A 16,811-nucleotide genomic window follows, 5' to 3' on the forward strand; every position below is an offset into this window, starting at 1 on the left:
GGCCACCTTACGGCCACAGCTAGCAACAGCCGCCTCGACAATCGCAGAGTGGAACAAGGCCCACTCGGACTCAATGTCCCCCACTGCTCTCGGGACGTGGTCAAAGCTCTGCCGGAGGTGGGAGTTGAAGACCGTCTTGACAGGTTCTTCTGCCAGGCGTTCCCAGCAGACCCTCACTATGCGTTTGGGTCTGCCAGGTCTACGCGGCATGTTCCCTTGCCATCTGATCCAACTCACCACCAGGTGGTGATCAGTTGACAGCTCCGCCCCTCTCTTCACTCGGGTGTCCAAAACATACGGCCGCAGGTCAGATGATACGACTACAAAATCTATCATCGACCTGTGACCTAGGCTGCCCTGGTACCAAGTGTACCGGTGGGCATCCTTATGTTCGAACATGGTGTTCGTTATGGCCAAACTGCGGCTTGCACAGAAGTCCAATAACAAAACACCGCTCGAGTTCAGATTAGGTGGGCCGTTCCTCCCAATCACACCCCTCCAGGTCAAGCTGTCATTGCCCACGTGAGCATTGAAGTCCCCCAGCAGGACAATGGAGTCCCCTGATGGAGCACTATCTAGCACTCGTCCCAGGGACTCCAAAAAGGGTGGGTACTCTGAACTGATATTTGGCCCATAAGCACAAACAACAGTCAGGACCCGTTCCCCGACCCGAAGGCGCAAGGAAGCTACCCTCTTGTCCCCCGGGGTAAACCCCAACACACAGGCAGAGAGTCTCGGAGCTAACAAAAAGCCAACCCCAGCCCTCCGCCTCTCACCCGGAGCAACTCCAGCAAAGTAGAGTGTCCAACCCCTCTCCAGGTCTCGGGTTCCAGAGCCAATGCAATGTGTCGAGGTGAGTCCGACTATATCTAGCCGGTACCGCTCAACCTCTGCCACAAGCTCCGGCTCCTTCCCCGCCAGCGAGGTGACGTTCCATGTCCCAAAAACTAGTTTTCTTGTCCGGGGATTGGACCGCCAAGGCTCCCGCCTTGGTCTGCCACCCGATTCGCATTGCACCGGACCCTTCATGTTCCTCCTGCGGGTGGTGGGTCCACAGTTGGACGAGCCCATGTATCCGGTTCGGGCTGGGCCCGGCCGGGCCCCATGGGCGAAAGCCCGGCCACCAGGCGCTCGCTCACGGGCCCCAACCCCAGGCCTGGCTCCAGGGTGGGACCCCGGTAACCCTCCGGGCCGGGTACTCCGACTCTTCATTTTAACCGCCATGAAAGATCCTTCGAACCGTTCTTTGTCTCACCCTTCACCTAAGACCAATTTGTCATGGGAGACCCTACCAGGGGCACTAAGTGCCCCAGACAACATAGCTCCTAGGATCATTAGGGCACTCAAACTCCTCCACCACGATAAGGTGACGGTTCAAGGAGGAGGAGACGATAAATCAACTAAACAAAAATCACCCAGAAGGTTTATAAAACATTCAGTTTCCTGTCAACTAAGGATGTTCTCCTCTGAGAGTCTGAAAGTCCAAACAGACATCAAGCATGTTGTCAGCTCTAAAGGTTGTGATGAGTAGTGTGTGTGTGTGTGTGTGTGTGTGTGTGTGTGTGTGTGTGTTAGACAAGGTGAATGATACAGTCACGGAAAGGACACTAATGCTGACACACACACCCAGACACACACTTTATCCAGATTTGACAAGGTTAGTTAATCATCTGTCACAGGGACAAGAACGGACAGACTCCCCTCTCTTCCCCCACCCTTCCCTCCATCTTCTCCTCTATTTCCTCTCGTCTCCTCATTCAAGGACATCTGTCCTTTTCCACACATATTAACCTGACTTCACCTGTTTTCTGTCTCTTGTTTCTGTCCCTCCCTCGTGATGCCAGCGGCCTTCCATCATTTTTACTAAGATCCGAGGCCTTCTCCCCTCGCTGGAAGCTGGGACAAAACCGTCTCTCCATCATTCAGTGCTCTAATCGGTCTAACATCATTTTCTCCCAGCCATTTAGCTCAAGGTAAATCTAAAGGATGGAGATAGAAAAAGGATGAATGGCTTAATGCAAAGATGAACAAAAGATAGAAGATAAAGAGTGCAAACTGTAGGAGGAAGTGGTGGTGTTGCAGAGGAGGTAAAGCAGGGAGTGATAATATAAAAACATGTGGATTTATGTATGAAAGAGGCAGACCAGGTATTATTGTAGTCAAATCTATTGTTACCATTGATTTATACATTTTATTGTTATATTTTTGCTTTGATTTTTGTTTGTTCGACAAATTTCTCTTGAACCACAGGATGACTTGCATAAAATAATTTTAGATAACACACCAGCTCCAACATCGGTATCGATCCAATAAGTAAAACCAGACCACTAAAAAGAACCAACCTTTATTTCTTTCAGGTTGCCAGTAGCGCATGTTTCAGGAAGGGCAGGGGAGGAGTTGGCCATGTGGTATTTGTTTGGGCAGGACTGTTTCTCAACATGCATACTTGTCTGAACATGTACACTCACGTTCGTGGGAAACATCTTCAATGATCAGAATCAGAAAAACGTTATCCCCGAGGGGCAATTAAAAAAAATAACAGCAGAGCAGCATGATGTTGGACGTACGAACATTGAATAAATAGGCAATAAGGAAGTAATAAAGCAGCAAGAAGATGGATAAAACAGTAAAGTATGCAAAAATCACTGAGTAAGTGAATAAAGTGACTAAAGTGTCGTCTGTATAAAAGTTAAGTATATGGAGAGCCCAAGGAGAGGGTTTATCGGGGGATGGTCTTATCGTATCTGCTGGAGTTAAAGAGCAGAATGTTTTTGGGGACAAAGGTGGCCCTCCTCCTCGCAGTCTTGCAGGAAATGCAGCGTAGGCATCGCCCAGAGGGGAGCCATTGAAATGCGGGGTGAAGAATGTGAGAGGGGTTGTGGAGGATTTTGGCTGCCTGTCTCAGGGCTTGTTGATAGAAAACCTGAGCAAGGCAGGCCAACGATTTTGGAGCACACTGATGCAGTGTGCTGCAGTCTGTTCCTGTTCTGGAGGCTAAGGGAGTAGAACCAGCAAGTGATGGAGAAGGTCATGATGCTTTCCAGGAAGGCACAGTAAAAAGTCATCATGACTGAGGAGCTGACTCCAAAGGAGTTGAGCTTCCTAAGGAGATATAGCCGTTGGTGGCACTTTCTTAGAATCTCTCCTGTGTTAGCAGAGAATTTCAGGAGGTTGTCAAAGGTGGTTCCCAGATACTTGTACTCCTCCACTACCTCCACTGGGTTCCCATGGATAATGGTGGTTACTGAAGCAGCCGGATCCCTCTGCCTCCTGCAGAAGGTCACCACCATGTCTTTGGTTTTGCTCACATTCAGTTCAAGTTTGGAGCTGTCACACCTATGGGATTAGATTTGTGCCAATAGGATCAAGAAAAACACTTTGGAGAGCAAACAAATTTTAAGACATTGAGAGAAAAAACATTCATTTCAAAAGAAATACTTACGATCTGAATCAGATTCTTAAAATGATAAAAAAAACACTTTGACGGTCAAACAAAAATTAAAAAATTGACAGAACAAAAATATTGACTAAAGGAAAAAAAACATGTTTCAAAAGTAAAACTTACTATCTGAATCAACTTCTTAAAATGAGTAACAAAGTATGTTTCCTTTTTCTGTTTGCCTCTATGTGTTTTTGTTATCAATTTCCTTAGTTTTGTTCTCGCTGCTCAGAGCTTTGCTCTCACTTCCAGATTTGCACTTACACTGTCTGGCTTTCTCATTTGCAATCCCTGAGTTTTTGGTTGCAATTCTGACACAACCCTTTCGGGTGGGCGGGACTTCTGAGAAGTCCTCTCCCATAGGACAGTGGTGTCTCTTGAGTGACAGTTCAGTGACCTGGAAGTAATGTAGCCTCCAAGACATTTTTTTTCCACCTGGTCAACAACATGAATTTTGAGCCCCAAACACGTTATTTCTGCTGTCTGTGGTGTCTACTGAGGATCTAAAGTGAGTATTGATAATATATTTTATCTTTTCTTAGTTAATCTGTAAGTTAAACCACTTTTTAAGTTGGTTTTAACCAGACGTTAGCTCACTAGCTAGCTGCTAAGCAAGCCATTGTGCTAGCCTCAGGACAGTGGTCTATTGTTCCAGAGAGACGTATTAAAAACTCATCTTAACATATTCATTACTGGTTTCATGGAATAAATTATTGCAGTTTATGTTAACAAATTTGCTAATTTTTCTGGAACCTGTGGAACATCAGAGACTTTGCAGCTATTAGAGCTAACCTGTGTACTGCTAACTTGCTACAGAGGAAGCAGCAGAAAGCTGAGCTAACAGGCTGTTTTGCAGGTAAATACTCTTTTAGTGGAACTGCAGGATTTTTATGGTATAACTCAGACAGAATCTACATGAGCTATTGTGGGAAGACATTTAAACTACATTTACATAAGATAATGTATTTCCCAACACTGCTAACTGCAAAGTAGAACACTTTTATTTCAGAAATATAAGCAAAGAAATATAAAGTTGTCCTTTTTGTGAAAAATTGTGTATAGCGTAGGAAAGGTCATGTATGTCAGAGGTCACCAGACAGTACACTGTCAGTCTTTCCCACTTTGCCCGAGAAGCTATGCTTTCCAAACCTCGTCATCCACAATGAAATCCCTGTTCCTTCTTTATCTGCTGCACTCACAAGTCTCCTGGACAAAACGGGATTTTTCTCTAACTTTAATAAAAAGATGACATTCTGACTCATACATTGATTTCCTCACTTTATAGGTTAATTACAATCATAGTCTGTTTTATACAATGAATGTTTGATCTAAGGTGATTTTAATAAACCTTGATTACTTCACAGTAATGAACCCTAACCCTAACCTTAACCCTTGATTGGATCAAACATAACTGTTTATTGCTGAAATGCATTATTTCAGATCTTAAATACACCAAACAAACAGTTATGTCACATATTAATAGCAGTTTATGAACAAATGACTGTTGAATTATATTTATTTCACATATTGGATGAAATAAGCCTTTTGGGGTTTCTTAGAAAAAGATGTGACATCTGAGGACTTCTGATTGGTCCAACGTGGACCCTAAAAGGTTAGACACATGAGCTGCAATAATTCTGATAACTAATTAGATATCACTAAATTCAGCCAAATAATTTTGTAAAGACACTTAATTAGACTCTTAATTACATCTTAGATCATGTTTTATTAAAGTTTAGTTATTGTCTGTGTGATATTACCTTAAAGATGCTTTCCAGATTTTCCTCTTTCAGAAATTATGTATGATTTGTCAGAAATCCGTAAAAGTGATCATCTTATCATGTACTGTGATATAATTCAAGCAATAAGTCTTTTATTTTTTATTTTTTGCTAAGCACGCCCCCTGCCCCGCAGAGCTCCGTGCAATAGGAAACTGAGCGCCGACCAGAACTAACCAATAGTGTTAAACTACCGCTTAGACGCTTCACATTTAAGGAATACCTCGGCTGATGCAGAGCTGATGAACTTTTAACGGACAAGAAAGTCTCTAAAATATAAATATATGAAAACACAACATGACATGAGAATAATACTCGTAAAACAACGTGTCACGTGTTTGTCGGCTACAGAAGCACATTTATAAACAGAAACGTGAAGTCGCCATCTTAAAAAAACAGAGGAACAGCGGTTTTGGGTGATATGCTTGTCAGCCACTAGATGGTGCTATTTGATAAGAGAAATACTCCGGAAAGAAGCTTTAAATAAGCATTAATCTACAGTTACCCTGAATGATCATTAGTTGTAGAAATATCTACTATAAACTATATTTTTGCTTCTGTGTCAAATTATTATAGGAGTTGGTTCCCTGGCATACCAAAATGACCTATTTACATCACCAATTGGATATTAAAGGTTCAATAATATTAATAATCCATATTTTAAGGACTATTATATTTTATTAAATACCTTTATATTTTATTGACAATTTATTAAAAGTAACTAGGAATGTCCCAATTTTTTCATATTTTTCAGTGATCGGAGATCGACAGTTATAAGTTGCAAGTCATGTCGATTTTCCGAAATAGACTATAGGGAGCCTAAGTCTCCAAAGTTTACAGTTGGGGCGCAGGGTAGGATTACAGCTACGTCAGTCTGACTCACTTGACCTGTCAGACTAGCATGTGCTGCAATATGAGTATGCCAGTCTGACAAGGTATGGTGCTTCGAAAGAACACCGGGTTTTTGTGGAAAGAGCCAGTAAGTAAGTAAGTAAGTAAATTTTATTTACATAGCATAGCACTTATCACAGACATAGAATCACAAAGTGTTTCACATAGATCAAAACAAAATCAAACAAAGTCATGAAATCATAATGATCTCAAAACAGAAATAGATTAACATCAGAAAAAAATAAAACACAAAATTATAAAATTCCATAAACAAATTAAAGATACAAAATTTTAGTTAAAAATAAGAAAATAAAATATTTAGGCAAAAGAAGCTTTAAATAAAAGGGTCTTTAGCTGTTTTTTTAAAGGTGTCCAGACTGTCAATGCTACATAAGGATAAAGGAAGATCATTCCAGAGTCGGGGGGTGCAACAGTCTGGAAGGAGCGATCACGTTGACTTTTATATCTGGTCTTTGGAACTTCTAGAAGATTCTGGTGTGTGGACCCTATGGCTCGGGTTGGAGCGTAAGGCTTTAACAGTCGAGTAATATAGGGAGGAACTTGACCATGTGGAGCATTGAAAGTTATAGTCAGGATTCTAAAATGAACTCTAAAGTGTATGGGTAACCAGTGCAGAGACATTAGAATAGGAGTGATGTGTGCTCTTCTGTTTGCTCCAGTTAGGTGCCTTGCTGCAGAATTCTGGACCAACTGAAGGTGGTCAAGTGTTTTTTTTTTGTTTTGTTTTGTTATGTTTATGTTTATTCATTTAGCAGATGCTTTTATCCAAAGCGACTTACAATTTATAACCTATAGGGCATGTTGTGATCTGTGGGGGAAACCGAAGTCCCCGGAGGAAACCCATGCATGCATGGGGAGAACACGCAACTCCACGCAGAAAGGCCGCAGCCAAGCCGAATATCGAACCTGCAACCTTCGTGCTGTGAGGCAACAGTGCTAACCACTGCGCCACCATGCAGCCCATTAAAACATGTGAAGAGTGTGTTACAGTAATCAAGATGGGAGGAGATAAAGGCATGGATAACCATTTCAAGTTCACGTTTTGACACCAACCTTCACAGTTTGGCGATATTTCTTAAGTGATAAATCAGTTTCGAACCAATGTTTTTGTGTGACCTTCAAGAGACATTGATTGGTCAAAAACAACACCCAAATTCCTTAAGTTGATCTTGACGGAAGAGAATAAATGACCAAGTTTTAGACTAATCAGGGGAACCATGCTCTCAGGGGCAATGATCAGACATTTGGTCTTTTCAGAGTTTAACAGAAGGAAGTTTTCATCTAGCCAGCTGGTGATAGCAGATAGACACTAGTAACTCAGTTTGTAGAGCTCAGAATCCTTAAAGGAACAGTACAGTTGAATGTCATCTGCATATAGGTGTTAAGAAATGTTATGAAAAGAATCAGTTATCTGCCCAAGAGGGTGTATGTACAGTAAAAACAACAGTGGACCCAAAACAGAGCCTTGGGGTACCCCACAAAACCGATCGGTAGAATCTGACATGATTTGGTTTATACAAACACTGCAACTTTTGTTAGAAAGGTACGATCTAAACCAGTCTAGAACAGTTCCAAAGATCCCCACCGAGTAGAGCTGAAACAACTAATCGATTATAATCGATTATTAAAAAAGTTAACAACTTTTTTAGTCATCGATTAGTTGTTAATAATCACATTTTACCACATAAAGTCTATTTTTTACCACAATCTGACATCAGTTACAATCTGTTAAATTTGCTGCCAGTGTGTGGCAGTAATGAACCACTGATCAGTGGAGCCGTAGAAGAAGAAACGAGCCAATAAGTGCCCTCAGTTTTCATGACGTAACACGTTACTGACGCGCATCTTGCTGTGAGAGATGGCGGAACAAGAAGAAATACAGAAGAAAAATAGAAGCGACAAAACTGAAGAGACACCCCGGACAAAAACATCACGAGTATGGGAGCACTTCACTCTAGATGCCATGAAAAGACGGGTGACCTGCAAAATATGCAAAAACCATCTAGCATGGCACGGAAGCACGACGTCCCTAAGTGAACATTTGAGACGAAAACATGTGGGGGCTGATGCAGCAGAGGAAGAGCCAGCCCGGTAAGTAACAGAAAATAAACAAGCTAAATATAGTGGTCCATCACTACACGCAGATCAAATTTGGGACTTAGCTGAGTTCGTTATACTGAATGTTAAACATGTTTTTTTGCCACGTCAGTCTACGGTGTTCTACTTCTGATTGACTAAATGCAATCATGAATCTCCTCCGTGTTGTGTATCATGCGCTTGCCAAATTTAGCACGTCTGTTTATAAGAATGTTCTCGTTAAGAGAAAAACGGCACAAACCCATAACTATGTTCCTCATTAAAAACGGGACAACTCCGAGGTGAAAAATATACAGACGAGCTGTGTCCAGGTGAATATAACGCTGCATAGTTGTATGCTTTCAATTTTTAAATACAGGAGAAATTCAGAAAAAGTCATTTTTTTTACTATTAAAAGGCTGTTTTACTATCTAATGCTGTAAAACGCCTCACAACACATTTTTATCATGTTTCTTAAACAGTATTACACAAAACAAACATTTTTCACATTTCTCTAGCTAATTTAAACACTCCCGACTCAAAGTAAAAACCTCATGAGCTTCTTACTTAGAGCTTTTTAATAGTAAAAAAAAATTTGACTTTTTTTCTGAACATCTCCTGTTGCGGGCTATTTTGTAGAACGTAACCCTCAAAATAAATGATCACTGTATATTGTTAATTAATTCAAATAATATAATATTGATTTAGTGTTGTAGTGTGTGTGCTGCTTTATTTTATATGTGTACTTATTTCAGTCTATTTGTGTTTCTTATGCAGAAAAAAACAAGCAACGATGGACAACTACATGGGGAACAAGACACTCATCCCCCAGCAATGCATACCACTTACAAACTCTATTCTAAACTTGCTGGTAAAATACATGAGGCCACTATCCATGGTGGAAGGAGCAGGCTTCCAGCTAATGCTAAAAAAATATTCTGGACTGATATTTTGCACTGTTTAGCTCATTTTACACCGCTGACTGTGTTCATGTGCAATAAAATAGATTGCAATCAACTGCACAATTCTCTTATGTTTTTTTTCTTAACGGAAATGCATTCATCACTTGTATAGGTTAAATAGATAAACAATAACAAACCGATTAATCGAAAAAACAATCGACAGATTAATCGATTACGAAAATAATCGTTAGTTGCAGCCCTACCACCGAGTCACCAAGTCTGATAATTAAGGTGTTGTAATCAGCAGTGTGAAAAGCAGCAGAAAGATCTAACAATACTAACACTGTGAATTCCCCATTGTCTGCAGCCATCATGATGTCACTGGAAATTTATGAAAACCAGATTGGAATTAGTCAAAACTGTTGTGCACTTCCAGAAAAGTAATCCGTTGATCTACCACAACCTTTTCCAATATTTTAGAGAAAAGGGGTAATTTGGAAATGGTTCTGAAATTTTTAGGCTGAGAAGAGTCCAAACGTGGGTTTTTAAGGATAGGTTCAATAACTGCATGTTTGAAAACAGATGGTACAGAGCCAGATTGTAGGGATACATTAATAAAGTCTACAATGCATGGGCCAATTTGGTCAAACAACCTGATGAACAAGATAGTAGGAATGAAATCAGCAGGGTATGAGGTTGTTTTCATGTGTTTCTGAATGAGGCAAACGTCCTGGAAATCTACAGGAGTAAAGACAGACCATGATTGACAGGAAGGTGGTTGGTGGGGGGGAGTAGGAAGTAGATGGGGGTGAAAAACTTGCGCTGATATTTATGATTTTATCCTCAAAGAATGCTAGAAAGTTGTCACAGTCAGACCTTGAGTAAACTGGCATAAGAGGGGTCTGAGGTGAAACAATCAGTCTACGTTTACATGCAGCCAATATCCGGGTTATGATCGGGTTAAGGTCGGTATTCGGGTTTCTGAGTTCATCAGAGTAACCCGATACAAGCATAAATAGAAAGTTACCCCTAACTTGCAAAACCCGATTTAAATGCGGACGTTGGGGTAGCGTCAGGACGTATGGACTACGTCAAGACGCAATATGCGTCATTTCCGGTTCTTCTTGTTCCGGTATCCGTGAAAATAACAACAACAAAAGACATAATGTTCATACTTTTCACCAGACCAATGAAGACAGAGGATTCCTCATCACTCCAAAAGTGTAGTGCTGTGCCGCGACTCACCATGTTGCTCCCAACTTGTTGTTTACTTCCGGTGTTCTGGCGCATACAAGATGTCTCGCTACTCAAAAGACCAAGATTCCTTGCAAACAGAGCATGCGCAGAACACAAGCTATGATGGGGATATCTCGATATGCGTTTACACGACCAAACATTCGGGTTAGAAAAGGGTTACCCCAGGTGTAGTAACCGGGTTTTTAAAAACCGGTTGCATATCTGGGTTTTTGGCGGTGTTTACATGGACCTGCGGAACCGGGTTATTGTGAATATTCGGGTTTTAAAAGGGTTACTGGCTGCATGTAAACGCATTCTAGTTTACAGGTGCTGGCCAGTAAATTAGAATATCATCAAAAGGTTGAAAATATTTCAGTAATTCCATTCAAAACGTGAAACTTGTACATTATATTCATGCAATGCACACAGACCAATGTATTTCTGATGTTTATTACGTTTAATTTTGATATTTATAGGTGACAACCAATGAAAACATCAAATCTGGTATCTCAGAAAATTAGAATATTCTAAAGGCCAATGAAAAAATGTTTGTTTCTCTAATGTTGGCCAACTGAAAAGAATGAACATGAAAAGAATGTGCATGTATAGCACTCAATACTTAGTCGGGGCTCCTTTTGCCTCAATAACTGCAGTAATGCGGCGTGGCATGGACTCGATCAGTCTGTGGCACTGCTCAGGTGTTATGAGAGCCCAGGTTGCTCTGATAGTCGTCTTCAGCTCCTCTGCATTGTTGGGTCTAGCGTATTGCATCCTCCGCTTCACAATACCCCATAGATTTTCTATGGGGTTAAGGTCAGGCGAGTTTGCTGGCCAATCAAGGACAGGGATACCATGGTCCTTGAACCAGGTGCTGGTGGTTTTGGCACTGTGTGCAGGTGCCAAGTCCTGTTGAAAGGTAAAGTCTGCATCCCCATAAAGTTGGTCAGCAGCAGGAAGCATGAAGTGCTCTAAAACTTCCTGGTAGACGGCTGCATTGACCCTGGACCTCAGGAAACAGAGTGGGCCAACACCGGCAGATGACATGGCACCCCACACCATCACTGACGGTGGAAACTTTACACTGGACCTCATGCAACGTGGATTCTGTGCTTCTCCGCTCTTCCTCCAGACTCTGGGTCCTTGATTTCCAAAGGAAATGCAGAACTTGCTTTCATCAGAAAACAAAACTTTTGGACCACTCAGCATCAGTCCAGTCCTTTTTGTCCTTGGCCCAGGCGAGACGCTTCTTGCGCTGTTTCATGTTCAAGAGTGGCTTGACACACGGAATGCGACACCTGAATCCCATGTCTTTCATGAGTCTCCTCGTGGTGGTTCTTGAAGCGCTGACTCCAGCTGCAGTCCACTCTTTGTGGATCTCCCCCACATTTTTGAATGGGTTTGTCGTAGGGCTGTCGCGGTAACCGCAAAAATGAAATATCGCGATATGAAGAAGCCCACCGCGCTGCATCATGCGCCACCGCGATTACTGAACTTGGTTCAACTCAATGATGCATGTTGAGAAGCATGGCTGCACTGGTATCAAAACGAAACGTTACTTCGCTCCTGTGGGAGCGCTTTGGTTTTCAGTACGTCAGCTGCTGCGCAGCCAGAGTCCTTGGCCGAGACAGAGCTGCCACCAGCGGCAAATAAATAAATAAATAAACGCTCGGAGACCTGCTGAAGTCCCGGACAAGCACTGCTTCTGCAGCCGTCCCAAAGAGAGTTTGAGCCGAGCTGGAGCTCACTCGCTACCTGCAGGAGGAATGCATCCACCCTAAAGAAAACCCCCGTGACATGGTGGAGCAACAAACGGGAGATTCCCTTTACTCGCCAGAGTCGCACGCAAGTACGTGTGTGTTAGTGCAACGAGCGCACCATCCGAGAGGGTTTTCAGTGTTGCTGCAAATGTTGCCGCCCCTCTCAGATCCTCTCTCAAACCGTAGTTAACATGCTGGTTTTCCTTGTAGGTAACAAGGACGTGACCGAGCTATAAATCACCGTCATTCGTGTGTGTGAAAGTGAAATGATAGTGCGCCCGCCCCCCGGCGCGCGCGCGCCCGGTACATGTAATTTTTTATGCTTGATTTTAAACTAAACAAAATGGGGACTTGTTTCTTATTTGTTAGATGCTGCAGCCAAATTTGCATTTAAAAGTTTAACCTCCTGAATTTTGTTGTTTTTAAGTTCAGTCGGACTCCGACTGTCGGAGAAACAAGCGTTACTGCGATCTGCGTTGTTACTGCCCTTTGATCTGCATTCAGTAAAGTGTTATTAAAGAAGGCACGGCAATTTTTAACCTTTTTTAAATGTGTAAACATTATGTTTAGATAGTACTGCAATAAAAAAGTGCTGCAATAATATCGCACACCGCAATATTAAGCCACCCTGAATCACCGCAGGGGGAATTCCTCAACCGCGACAGCCCTAGTTTGTCGTCACAATTCTCTGCAGGGTGCGGTTATCCCTAGAGCTTGTACACTTTTTTCTACCACATTTTTTCCGTCCCTTCGCCTGTCTGTTAATGTGCTTGGACACAGAGCTCTGCGAACAGCCAGCTTCTTTAGCAATCACCTTTTGTGTCTTGCCCTCCTTGTGCAAGGTGTCAATGATTGTCTTTTGGACAGCTGTTAAGTCAGAAGTCTTCCCCAGGATTGTGGTGCCTTCAAAACAAGACTGAGGGACCTTTTAAAGGCCTTTGCAGGTGTTTTGAGTAAATCAGCTGATTAGAGTGGCAGCAGGTGTCTTCTATATTCAGCCTTTTCAGAATATTCTTATTTTTTGAGATACCAAATTTGGAGTTTTCATTAGTTGTCACTTATGAATATCAAATTTAAATGTAATGAACATTGGAAATACATTGGTCTGTGTGCATTGCATGAATATAATGTACAAGTTTCACGTTTTGAATGGAATTACTGAAATATTTTCAACCTTTTGATGATATTCTAATTTACTGGCCAGCACCTGTATAGTGTCAAACAGGACTTTAGAGTTATTTTTGTTTACAGCAATCAGCTGAGCAAAGTAAGTAGTCCTGGAATTTTTCACCGCCTCATTCAGAGATGTGATCAGTTCTTTGAAGTGCAGCCTGTGACTTTCTAATATAATGGACTTCCAACGTCTCTCAGCTCTGTGGCATGTCCTTCTGAGACTGTAAATGTTTTAATTATTCCAATGACTTTTCCTCTTGCTAGAAAAAGTGATCTGCTTAACAGGAGCTACTTTATCTAAGATGCTGCAGCATTGTTTATCCAATGACTGGATGCACAAGCTTGGATTGTCACCCTGAATTGAGCTGCTGTCAAATAATCTAGAAAACCCATCCACTGCTGGCTAATTAATGATATGTCTCTTTGATTTTATGTTGTGAGGGACATATTCAACATTTGATAGGACATTAAAGAAAATGCAGCTGTGGTCACTCACATGAACCTCTTCAACATGTAAATGATTGATTTTTAGTCCCAAAGATAAAACAAGATCTAGAGTGTGGCCAATTTTGTGTGTGGGGCCTGAAACGTGCTGTTCTGTTAAGCAGTAAGCAGTGCCCACAGCTGATCTCTGCAGTAAACAATCAATTCATGAGCAAAGCTGCAAGAGTTTCCCAGAGCCCTCCCAGAAAGTTCCATAATCAGCAAAAAATGAACACCCGTTTCTTACCCTGGAGTTTATGTTCTGCTCTGCAGCATCTTCATTTCTCCTTTATTCTGGAGGCAGAACCAACGTTTCCCGTGGAGAAGTTAGTTGCTAAAGAGAGCTAGAGTTACAGTGGGGCAAAAAAGTATTTAGTCAGCCACCGATTGTGCAAGTTCTCCCACTTAAAATGATGACAGAGGTCAGTAATTTTCATCATAGGTACACTTCCACTGTGAGAGACAGAATGTGAAAAAAAATCCATGAATTCACATGGCAGGATTTTTAAAGAATTTATTTGTAAATCAGGGTGGCAAATAAGTATTGGTCACTTCAAACAAGAAAAATCTCTGGCTCTCACAGACCTGTAACGTCTTCTTTAAGAAGTTTTTCTGTCCTCCACTCGTTAGCTGTATTAATGGCACCTGTTTGAACACATTATCTGTATAAAAGACACTTGCCCACAGCCTCAAACAGTCAGACTCCAAACTCCACTATGGCCAAGACCAAAGAGCTTTCGAAGGACACCAGGAAAAGAATTGTAGACCTGAACCAGACTGGGAAGAGTAAATCTACAATAGGCAAGCAGCTTGGTGTGAAAAAATCAACTGTGGAAGCAATTATCAGAAAATGGAAGAAATACAAGACCACTGATAATCTCCCTCGATCTGGGGCTCCACGCAAGATCTCATCCCGTGGGGTCAAAATGATGAGAACGGTGAGCAAGAATCCCAGAACCACACGGGGGGGACCTGGTGAATGACCTGCAGAGAGCTGGGACCACAGTAACAAAGGTCACCATCAGTAACACACTACAACGGCAGGGAATCAAATCCTGCAGTGCCAGACGTGTTCCGCTGCTGAAGCCAGTGCATGTTCAGGCCCATCTGAAGTTTGCCAGAGAGCAAATGGATGATACAGGAGAGGATTGGGAGAATGTCATATGATCAGATGAAACCAAAGTAGAACTTTTTGGTATAAACTCAACTCGTCGTGTTTGGAGGAAGAAGAATACTGAGTTGCATCCCAAGAACAGCATACCTACTGTGAAGCATGGGGGTGGGAACATCATGCTTTGGGGCTGGTTTTCTGCTAAGGGGACAGGACGACTGATCCGTGTTAAGGACAGAATGAATGGGGCCATGTATCGTGAGATTTTGAGCCAAAACCTCCTTCAGGGTTCCCACTCTTTTCTTGAAATAATTTTCCAGGACTTTTCCAGGACATTTTCAAGACTTTTTCAGTGTACAAGTCAAGTTATCATAACTGCGGTTTGCCGATATCCCGATATATTTAGAAACAGATATGATATTGTACCTACCCACACCGTTATTTTGACAATATAGTTGTGGAAAGATTTTTGTCTTTCACAAGCCCACCTGCTTTCCTCTACTTACAATGCAACACAACTAAAAGAGAAGTTATTCTCTACTTTAGTTCATACCAGAGGTGTGACATTGTGGCATCATCAAGTCATCTCCATGTCCTGTTTTTGTTCTGCTCAGCAACTGAACCAGGTTAATCCACTGTGCTGAATGAAATCGTCGTCGTCTTCCTCCGCTTATCCGGGTCTGGGTCACGGGGGCAGCATCCCAACTAGGGAGCTCCAGACCGTCCTCTCCCCAGCCACCTCCACCAGGACCCCAAGGCGTTCCCGGACCAGATTGGAGATGCAACCTCTCCAACGTGTCCTGGGTCGACCCAGGGGCCTCCTGCCGGCAGGACATGCCAGAAACACCTCCCCAGGGAGGCGTCCAGGGGGCATCCTGACCAGATGCCCAAACCACCTCAACTGACTCCTTTCGATCTGGAGGAGCAGCGGTTCTACTCAGAGTCCCTCCCGAATGTCCGAGCTCCTCACCCTATCTCTAAGGCTGAGCCCGGCCACCCTATGGAGGAAACTCATTTCGGTCGCTTGTATCCGCAATCTCGTTCTTTCGGTCATTACCCAAAGCTCATGGCCATAGGTGAGGATTGGGACGTAGACTGACCAGTAAATCGAGAGCCTGGCTTTCTGGCTCAGCTCCCTCTTCACCACGACAGATCGGCTCAACGTCCGCAGCACTGCAGACGCCGAACCAACCCGCCTGTCGATCTCCCGATCCCTCCTACCCTCACTCGTGAACAAAACCCTGAAATACTTAAACTCCTCCACTTGAGGTAGGACCTCTCTCCCGACCCGGAGGTGGCAAGCCACCCTTTGCCGGTCGAGAACCATGGTCTCAGATTTGGAGGTGCTGATCCTCATCCCAGCCGCTTCACACTCGGCCGCGAACCTACCCAGCAAGAGCTGAAGGTCAGAGCTGGATGAAGCTAGGAGGACCACATCATCCACAAAAAGCAAAGACAAGATTCTCCTGCCATCAAACTCGACACACTCCACACCACGGCTGCGCCTAGAAATTCTGTCCATAAAGGTAATGAACAGAACCAGTGACAAAGAGCAGCCCTGGCGGAGTCCAACCCTCATCGGGAACAGGTCCAACTTACTACCGGCTATGCGGACCAAACTCACGCTCCTCTGGTAAAGGGACTGAATGGTCCTTAACAGAAAGCCACCCAACTCATACTCCTGGAGCGTCCCCCACAGAGTGCCCCTGGGGACACAGTCATAAACCTTCTCCAAATCCACAAAACACATGTGGATTGGTTGGGCAAACTCCCATGCCCCTTCATCACCCTTGCAAGGGTATAGAGCTGGTCCACAGTTCCACGACCAGGACGAAAACCACATTGCTCCTCCTCAATCTGAGATTCGACTATCGATCGGACCCTCCTCTCCAGTACTTTTCCAGGGAGGCTGAGGAGTGTGATCCCCCTATAGTTGGAACACAC

At 43.1% G+C, this 16,811-nt stretch overlaps 1 protein-coding gene across 3 annotated transcripts in view; it reads left to right on the plus strand.

Moving 5' to 3' along the window:
- Positions 1 to 3,825: 3,825 nt before the first annotated feature.
- LOC139062135 (uncharacterized) overlaps positions 3,826 to 16,811 on the plus strand; it is a 52,144-nt gene continuing 39,158 nt past the window's right edge. For 2 of the 3 annotated variants that reach the window (XM_070542621.1, XM_070542619.1), the window contains exon 1: positions 3,826 to 3,947. The gene's annotated coding sequence lies outside the window, so the exon portion shown is untranslated. The remainder of the gene's footprint in view (positions 3,948 to 16,811) is intronic. The other variant, XM_070542620.1, reaches the window with a different exon arrangement.

This window comes from Nothobranchius furzeri, chromosome 12 (assembly GCF_043380555.1).
Source record: "Nothobranchius furzeri strain GRZ-AD chromosome 12, NfurGRZ-RIMD1, whole genome shotgun sequence".
NCBI lineage: Eukaryota > Metazoa > Chordata > Actinopteri > Cyprinodontiformes > Nothobranchiidae > Nothobranchius > Nothobranchius furzeri.